The 8,411-nt window shown below is 48.2% G+C and overlaps 1 long non-coding RNA gene across 1 annotated transcript; it reads left to right on the forward strand.

The window, feature by feature from the left end:
- The first annotated feature begins 4,696 nt into the window (after positions 1-4,696).
- LOC136293441 (uncharacterized) lies at positions 4,697-7,963 on the forward strand. The gene is made up of 3 exons (XR_010722151.1): positions 4,697-4,798; positions 5,668-6,071; positions 7,231-7,963. It is a non-coding gene; the product is annotated as an uncharacterized lncRNA (long non-coding RNA).
- Positions 7,964-8,411: the final 448 nt, after the last annotated feature.

The raw sequence follows: 8,411 nt of genomic DNA on the forward strand, positions 1-8,411 counted from the left end.
TCGAGTTCCTTCACCACCCCAGAGACATGAGCCTGCATTGGGCTACTGATCATACTTTCATAATTTCTGAGCTTGTTGGCAACAGAACCCACCGTCTCTCGGTTATCCTCAGCATTAATTATTGCGATGAATATGGCGTATTGAGATGGTCCATGAGTTGCCAGATTCCACAACATGTGCCCTGTGCATCTAACCTTGTCGGGGTCATTATTATGCTGTCCGGTCTTCCCAAAAAGTACTTCCAATACTGCCATTTCTCTCAACTGTTGGATTCCTTCCTCAAGGGTCTTCCATCGCATTCTATTGTTGTGCTCTTGCATTCTGTCTATGTGGACAAATCTCTCTCTCACACTTATTAGAAGTCATTCCCAAAGGGAAAGGGGCCTTTGCTCCTTTACAAATACTTGATTTATACCTGAGTCCTGGGTTAAGGGTCCCAAATTACTTGCTTCAGCACTATCCAGTTGTACGCCTGTACCCATAAGGTCCCAGACTCGAAGTAGCCAGGCTGTATAAGCCTCACATTCTCGTCATACAATATCTTTTTGCAGATTACGTAGACTTTCATACGTCAGGGACTCAGTGCTGATCTCAACCTGTGGCTCTCCTGTGGGTTGTGAGGGCCCTCCTTTTTTATCCTTAATACCAGGATCCGCCGATTTCACTTTAGACTTCTTTGTTTCTACAGGGGCAACTGCTGCTGGCTGTGGCTGCCCCTGTGGTTCAGCTGGAACCTGGACAGTTGTAATGTCTGTGGGTTCCACTGCTGCACCATCAGACTCTGCCTTCTTGGGGCAGGGGGAGGGTTTTTCATGAGCTGGGGAAATGTACTCCCTCAGCATCTGGCCCATCTCATCCATCTCTTTTACCAGAACCTCAACCCAGTCCAGGTGGGTCCTTTCTGAGGCAGGCTGTGGGGCAGAGTCAGGCTCTGGAGTATCATCCCTATTCTGTGGGGTAGGTATCAGGGTGGTTATCCGGGTCAATCTTCTCTTATCTCTGAATGCTAAATAGAATACGCATATTAGCAGCACTAACCATTGTATGATATCATTAGCATTCAGAGAGGATCTAAACCCTTCAAAAACTGGTGGGGTAGACCCAAAGAGGTGGATAAAGGGTTGGGAAAAAAATTCCTCCGGTGTCATTTCCTCACAGTAGGTACCATTGTTAAAGTAACTCCAAAAACACACAGTTAGTGTATGATAGCCCTGAATCCATGTGCCTGCCTTCCAGAGGAAATTAAAAATCCATGAGTTCCTCACCTTACTAAGCCATAAAATAAACTGGATGACAGTCACAGTAGCTTTAGTTATGGGGCTCATATTTAGATAAGGGCTTGCCAATGGCAGAAATACAGCCACAATATTATTTTAATAATCTTGGTATATTTTCTCTTTCTGTGTTTTTTCTTGGGGGGTGTTTGTGGGGGCTTTTGTTTTGGTTTTTGTTTTTTTGTTTGCTTTGTTTTGGATTTCTTTGTTAATAAACAAGGAGGTTCGGAGAGTTACAAAATAAAATGTCAAGTTTGTTTTATTGCTACCTCTGAAATACACCTCGACACAAAGTTACTGCTAGTAATAGTGTGCATGGGTAGAATGAGACCTGTTCCAGGGTTGAAAGGAAAAAAATGGCATCACAGTATTCACAGCTTTCTCCGTTCAGGTTTTTTAATTTAGCAGAAAATACAGAGGTTTTGCTAACAGCACTGAAACTGCAAAAACGCTGCAAGCCGACCTAGTGGTCTCAGAGGGGTGTTCTGTACCTTTGCTTGGAGATGTTGCCCTGTGTGTTTTCTGTGCTCTCCACAAACAGAGAAAACCAGTGTAGCCTTGCTCGTGTCTCTTCCAGCCCTGGAACAGGGAGAACGCTGTACGCAGTTCTAGTGGTCACTAAGAGCAGTTCTGTGGCTTTGCTTGGAGCAGGAGCCCTGTGTGTTTTCTGTGCTCTCCAGAGAGAGAACTCTGCACACAGGTCTGGTCTCGGAAAGGGACACTTTACCTGAGCTTGGAGATGGAGCCCTGTGTGTTTTCTGGGGTTACCACCAGCAGAGAAGCTTGGGTAGGGTCATTCATGCTTCTGTCAGCCCTGGAACAGAGAGAACGCTGAATGCAGGTCTAGTGGTCTTGGAGGTGCGTTCTGTGGCTTTGCTTGGAGCAGGAGCCCTGTGCGTTTTCTGTGCTCTCCACTAGCAGAGAAGCTAGTGTAGCGTTGCTCGTGCCTTTTGCAGCCCTGGAAGACATTCTCCTGCACTTGGAATTTTCCTGTGTCTGCAGCAGCAAGAAGCAAGGCCCTGCTGCTTAGTTGTGTCTTTTCCGTTGCAGAGATGTTAGACGCTAAACTCTCTTCTGCAGACAGAAGGTTGCACGTAGATCTGGTTGCCTTGGCAACAGTTCTGTGGTTTTGCCTGGAACAGGAAGCCTGTGTGTTTTCTGTGCTCTCCACAAGCAGAGAAGCTAGTGTAGCATCAGTTGTGCCTTTTTAAGCCCAGGAAGACATTCTTCTGCACTTGGAATTTTCCCATGTCTGCAACAGCAAGAAGCAAGGCTCTGCTGCTTAGTTAGGTCTTTTCCACTGCAGAGATGTCAGACGCTAAAGTTTCTTGTGAAGAGAGAAGACTGCACGTAGATCTGGTAGCCTCAGCAAAGGTTCTGTGGTTTTCCCTGGAGCAGGAGGCCTGTGTGTTTTCTGTGCTCTGGAGCACAGAAAACACACTGGGCTCCTTCTCCACATAAAGCCACAGAACCGCCCTTAGAGACCCCTAGACCTGCATGCAGAGTTCTCTCTTTTCCAGGGCTGGATAACGCACGGGCAACGCTACACGGACTTCTCTGCTTGTGGGGAACACAGAAAGCACACAGGGCTCCTGCTCCAAGCAAAGCCACAGAACCTCATTCTGAGACCACTAGAACTGCATACAGCATTCTCTCTGTTCCAGTGCTTGGCAGAGGCATGAGCAAGGCTACACTGGTTTTCTCTGTTTGTGGAGAGCACAGAAAACACACAGGGCAACATCTCCAAGCAAAGGTACAGAACACCCCTCTGAGACCACTAGGTCGGCTTGCAGCGTTTTTGCAGTTTCAGTGCTGTTAGCAAAATCTCTCTATTTTCTGCTAAATTAAAAAACCTGAACGGAGAAAGCTGTGAATACTGTGGTGCCATTTTTTTCCTTTCAACCCTGGAACAGGTCTCATTCTACCCATGCACACTATTACTAGCAGTAACTTTGTGTCGAGGTGTATTTCAGAGGTAGCAATAAAACAAACTTGACATTTTATTTTGTAACTCTCCGAACCTCCTTGTTTATTAACAAAGAAATCCAAAACAAAGCAAACAAAAAAACAAAAACCAAAACAAAAGCCCCCACAAACACCCCCCAAGAAAAAACACAGAAAGAGAAAATATACCAAGATTATTTAAATAAAAATTAAATCTTTACCCCTTAGAAAACCAGGCTAATTTAATTCTAATTAATTGTCGTTCTGATGTGCTAGGTTAATGAATTCTTCTAGTTTAAAATATCGTTTAAAATAAAAAAAAATCAACACAAATTTAAGAAAATAAATACAAAAATAGAAAATTATAAGTAACAAAAATAGAAATATGAAATACAAAAAATATCAATAATACAAATAAATACAATACTTACTATTGCATGTGAAGTATATTATAATGTACTATATCTAGTAGACATTGATTTGAATATAAAAGATAAATGGTAATAATAAATAAAATATAAAAATAATAAATACAAAAATATTGATACATAGCTTAAAGTAAAGGCTTTTTTGTTTTGAATTTGGTTAGAGGCAGAATTCTTGAAGTTTGGTTGGGGGTCTTTTGGGGCATTTATTTTAGAGGATTTTTGGAAGGGCATTTTTGGTCGTGTTCTTTTTTTTTTTGCCTCTGCTCTGTGCCGCTGCCCGGGGCGTGTGGCAGCCCCGGGCTGAGCTATGCGGCAGTGCTGCTGTCGTGTGGACAGAGAGCGGTACTGCAGCTCTTCTCTGTGCCCGTCGCCAATGCGCGTTGCAGCCCCGGGCTGTGAGCTCAGGGGCAGTGCTACCGCCCGACCGTCCAAAGCTTGCAGGAAAATAGGCGGGAAAAATGCAGGACCCTGGGTGCGTCTGGCCAACTGCCTGCGCGCGACCCCAGCCACAGCGCCACCTGGGCACAATTTTCTGCAGCATTTCCAGGTGTGCGGACACGAGCTGTGGGCTCAGCGACGCCGTGGCTCTGTTCAGACATTTTATTCAGTCAGGTGATTCTGTCAGGAGCCGGGGGGGGGAGGGGGGGGTGGGGGGGGTGTTAGGTGCGCCGCACAGTGCGACGCACATGACCTTTCAAAGATGGCAGCCAAAATGGTGGGAAAAAGGCAAGGACCCCAGCGGCGTCTACCTGACTGCCTGCTCACGACCCCGACCACGGCGCTGCCTGGGCACAATTTTACACAGCGTTTCCAGGTGTGCGGACACAGGCTGTGGACTCAGCAGCGCCATGGCCATGTTCAGACAGTCGATTTAGTCAGGCGCCTCTTTGAGAAGCCGGGGGGCCTTAAGTGTGCCACAATGGAGGGACTACCGGAAATGGCTTCACCCACAACCAAGATGGCAGCGAGGAAGGGCGGAAGTCACGTGACGCCACTTTCAAGAGGGCAGCTCGGCACGACGCGCTTGACCTTCCAAAGACGGCGGGAAAAAGGGCGGGACAAAGGCAAGGAACCCGCGTGCGTCTACCCAGCTGCCTGCGCTCGACCCCGAACATGGCGCCACCCGGGCACCATTTCCCGCAGCGAATCCAGGTGCGTGGGCACGGGCTGTGGGCTCGGCAGCGCCGCGGGCGGGCGGGAGCCGTGCCTGTGCCGACAGGCAGCGGCGGCGACGCCTCTCTCTGCCAAGGTCCTGCCGCAGCCGGCGTCTTGGGAGTGGCCACTGTGCCAGGCGCCCGTCCCGTTTTGCACGTTCCCGCTGCTCCCTGCCATCCCCACTCACCACCCCCGCTCCCCTCTGGCCTGGGGAAATAGAAGAAAACACAAAAGCATCGGGGCAGAACAGTCGGCGGAGCTGCCCCGAGCCATCCCCTTCCCGCAGTCGGCAGCAGCCAGCAGCAGGAGGCAGCAGCAGCCAGCAGCAGGAGGCAGCTGCTCTCTGCTGGCAAGCTGAGCATTGCGGAGGGAGCGGAGAGATTGGGGGGGGATGCCCCGGTTTTCTGGGCAGGATTTCTCAGGGACAGTTTGAGCTCCCCGCAGCTCTGGCTGAGTGCTGCACGGAGTCTGGGCTGAGCCAGCTGGGAGCGGGGTTTGCTGTTCACATCCCCGGGAGCTGCTGCCGCTGCCCAGAGGGGACTCCCAGCAGCATCGTGTTGTCTATGTGTAGAAGTTTTTGATTGGCTTTGTAGCAAATGTGAAAGGTGTTTGAAGCTGGGAGCGCTCGGTTCCCTGCCTGGGAAAGTCCTTCAAGTAGCCAAGCTGAGCAGTTGCTGAGAATTCCAAGCCTGGGATTCTTGAAACAATGTTTAAATAGCTTCCCGTGGTGGAGTCGAGGCAGGGGATCAAGTCAATTTGTTAGAGTGGCAGAAATGGTTTTTTGCCTGGAAGCATCTTGGGATAGGCAACCCTCCCTCATGTCAGAATGAATTGCTCTTTCTTCATTTGGTTTTTTTTCTTTCTAGATTGCAGAGCATCGGGGAGACTATTTGGGATAAAGAACTGAAAGGCACAAGGGAAACTCCACGTTCTCAAGAGAATGCTTTAGGCACCCACGGCTTCTGAAGCGCACTGAGAATCCCAGCTCCCACAGAAACCTTCCGAAGCTGGAAGGGACAGGCAAGTCAATTCCAAGAGTGGTGTGGGAAGCACTTTCTCCCAGGTCAGGACAGCCTTGAGATCGAAATGACTTCACAATGTTCCTTGTGCCTCTCCTGTTGCCAGTCCAGGACTAAGTCGGTGTTTCCTGAGTGGCTGCAGTTCCCTTCCTGTGGAGGGAGGAAGCCTGTGCTGAGGAGCAAGAGAAAGGCCCCTGCTGCTTTCTGCATCCTCAGTGGGCAGGGAACTCTGACCTTGACCAGATGTGTTGGTGAGGATCGAATCAATCCTGCCCCTTTTTGAATGAGTTGTTTTAAGGAGTCGTCAGCAGGGGATGCTTTTAGCTGGCTTTTGTTCAGTTTCTTTTTCACAGGGTTCTGGTTGTTTTAATTGTGAAATTATACCAAACCCTTAAGTTTCCTAAATGAACCCTGAAGAGGTTCAACAAACCAGTCCCGAGGGAATTTGGGCTTGGATAGCTGGGATCTTACAGCCCTTTGAGGCCACATTGGGTTCACCCCCTGATATTGGTGGCCAGAGAAACTCCAAGTTGAGGCTAATCAAAATATAAAGCAGTTCTCATAAAATTCAGCTTTCCAAACCTTGAATTAGGACCAGAAATGATGGCAATGCCCTTGGCATAAAAACACCTGTGAAGCAAAGCAGGCTTAAAATGCCTGTAAGCAGGAAATACGAGAGAAACGGCTGCTGACTCCTGGCATCCTGGGCTTGCCAGGCAACCTTCAGGTCAGAGGAGCCCTCTGAGATCATGGTGCCCAACCATTCCCCCAGTGCCACCCTGTCCCATGTCCCCACGTGCCACGTCCGCACGGCTCTTGATCCCTCCAGGGATGGGGCCTCCACCACTGCCCTGGGCAGCTGTGCCAGGGCTGGACAGCCTTCCCACTAGGAGACTTCCCAATATCCAGCCTAACTTCCCCTGGGATCACGGGAGGCTGTTTCCTTGCCCTAGGTCTCACAGTAGCTGTCCTAAGCAGCTATGATTCCAACATGAGAGCTTCTGGCTTCCTTATGATCCCATCTGGAAGGGGCTTGCTTCGAGAGAAGAGCCGGTAAGGCTCAGCTCGGTTACCAGTTTGGCAGGTGAGACCTTGTAGGTCATGGACATGTGTGGGAGAGGTGTTGCCTTGCTCATCCACCTGCATGGATGTAGTGAGACAGCTAAAAGAAGCTTTTCATCCTCTCTCCCTTGTTTCTCCTCTACTGCTTTGTGTTTCCTCCTGTTACAATCAATGGACAGAGAAAATGGGAAATTCTTGTGAATTTTGCTTGTAGGAATGGAAATCCCGATGGAATTGATATTTGACCTGTACAGCCTATGAAATGTCCCAGAAGCTGGTTTATGTATTCATGCTTCTGTTCTGTTCACGTGGGCTATGGTTCAGGCTTTTCTCCCTGGGTTCTTGCAGTTGCTGTACCTCTGGGATGCTGTGCAGAATGGAATCAGGCAGCCAAACCTCAGGTTCACCTTCTCCCTGACCCTCTGCATTGCTCGTGTGGCACAGCAGATCCTGAAGCCAGGCACTGGAACTTCCTGCGTGTGTCACTGCTGGAGTGAAAACCAGAGCCTTGGGGAATGTAGATTTCCTCACCTGCTTTGTGCTCAAACACTCTTGACTGAGCTTCTCATTCTGGGGAAGAGAAGGGGAGGGATGGCCAGCAATACAATGAGCCTCGGAGCAAAGGCCTTCTGCAGTTCCTGGGCTGTTCTCCCAGCTTGAAATACTGCACAGTACAGCTTCCATTTATTATTGTCCACGGTTGTGGATTGGGAACGTTGTCCTCCTACACGATGCCACCTTTTTCTCTTCACAGAGGAGCACATGTAGGTAAAGGTAAACAGATTCCTTCTGTCACATCAGTACTTGGACCTGAGGGAAGTACCAGTTTCTTCCCAGGTTTTCTACAGTATTGATTTTGAGGTAAGATACTTTAGGTATCCAGTAATTCTTTAGAAATTGATAGAAAAAAACCTTAAAAATACAATGTAATATCATTCTTTCATAGGTGGTTAATTAGAGCAATCTTTCTTTTGTTTCACATTGGAATTTAAACTGCTGTTTCTGTGGTGGTTTTGTTGTTTTCTTTATACTAAAGCACAATTTGTGCTGTGTATGCTCTGTGAGCACAATAAACAGAATATTCTGCCCCAACTAGCTTACATTCATCTCTGAGTTTAGATTCGTAACCTTGAGTCCAACTGAAGTGTTTTAGGAACAGCAACTTCTATAATTCCATTTCCACTGCATGTTTGAGCTGCAGACTGACTGTTCCTGGTGGATGTTAGCGATTAAATTTGATAGGAATGGAAATTGAGAAGTCCAAAACAAGCTGTAGGAAGCCCTGAGCTGGCACTCACAGGGAACCAGAGTTTTGTGCTCTTAGGAGCAGGTATTATTTGGAAATGTCTAAATGTCTGATGGTGGGGGTTTTTTTGTGGCTTCCAGTACAAAGCAGAGCGTGACTGAATTCTCATATTTCTTGGGGAAGGGCTGTGTGACAAACATTGCTGTGAGCTTCATGACTGCCAGAGGATTTTCCAGGTCATTCTTTCCTTTTCAACAGTCCTTTGTGTGATGAGGGCTCCCAG

The sequence above is a fragment of the Chamaea fasciata genome, unplaced genomic scaffold, assembly GCF_029207755.1.
Source record: "Chamaea fasciata isolate MVZ Bird 193981 ecotype frontalis unplaced genomic scaffold, bChaFas1.0.hap1 SCAF_1, whole genome shotgun sequence".
In the NCBI taxonomy this organism is placed as follows: domain Eukaryota; kingdom Metazoa; phylum Chordata; class Aves; order Passeriformes; family Sylviidae; genus Chamaea; species Chamaea fasciata.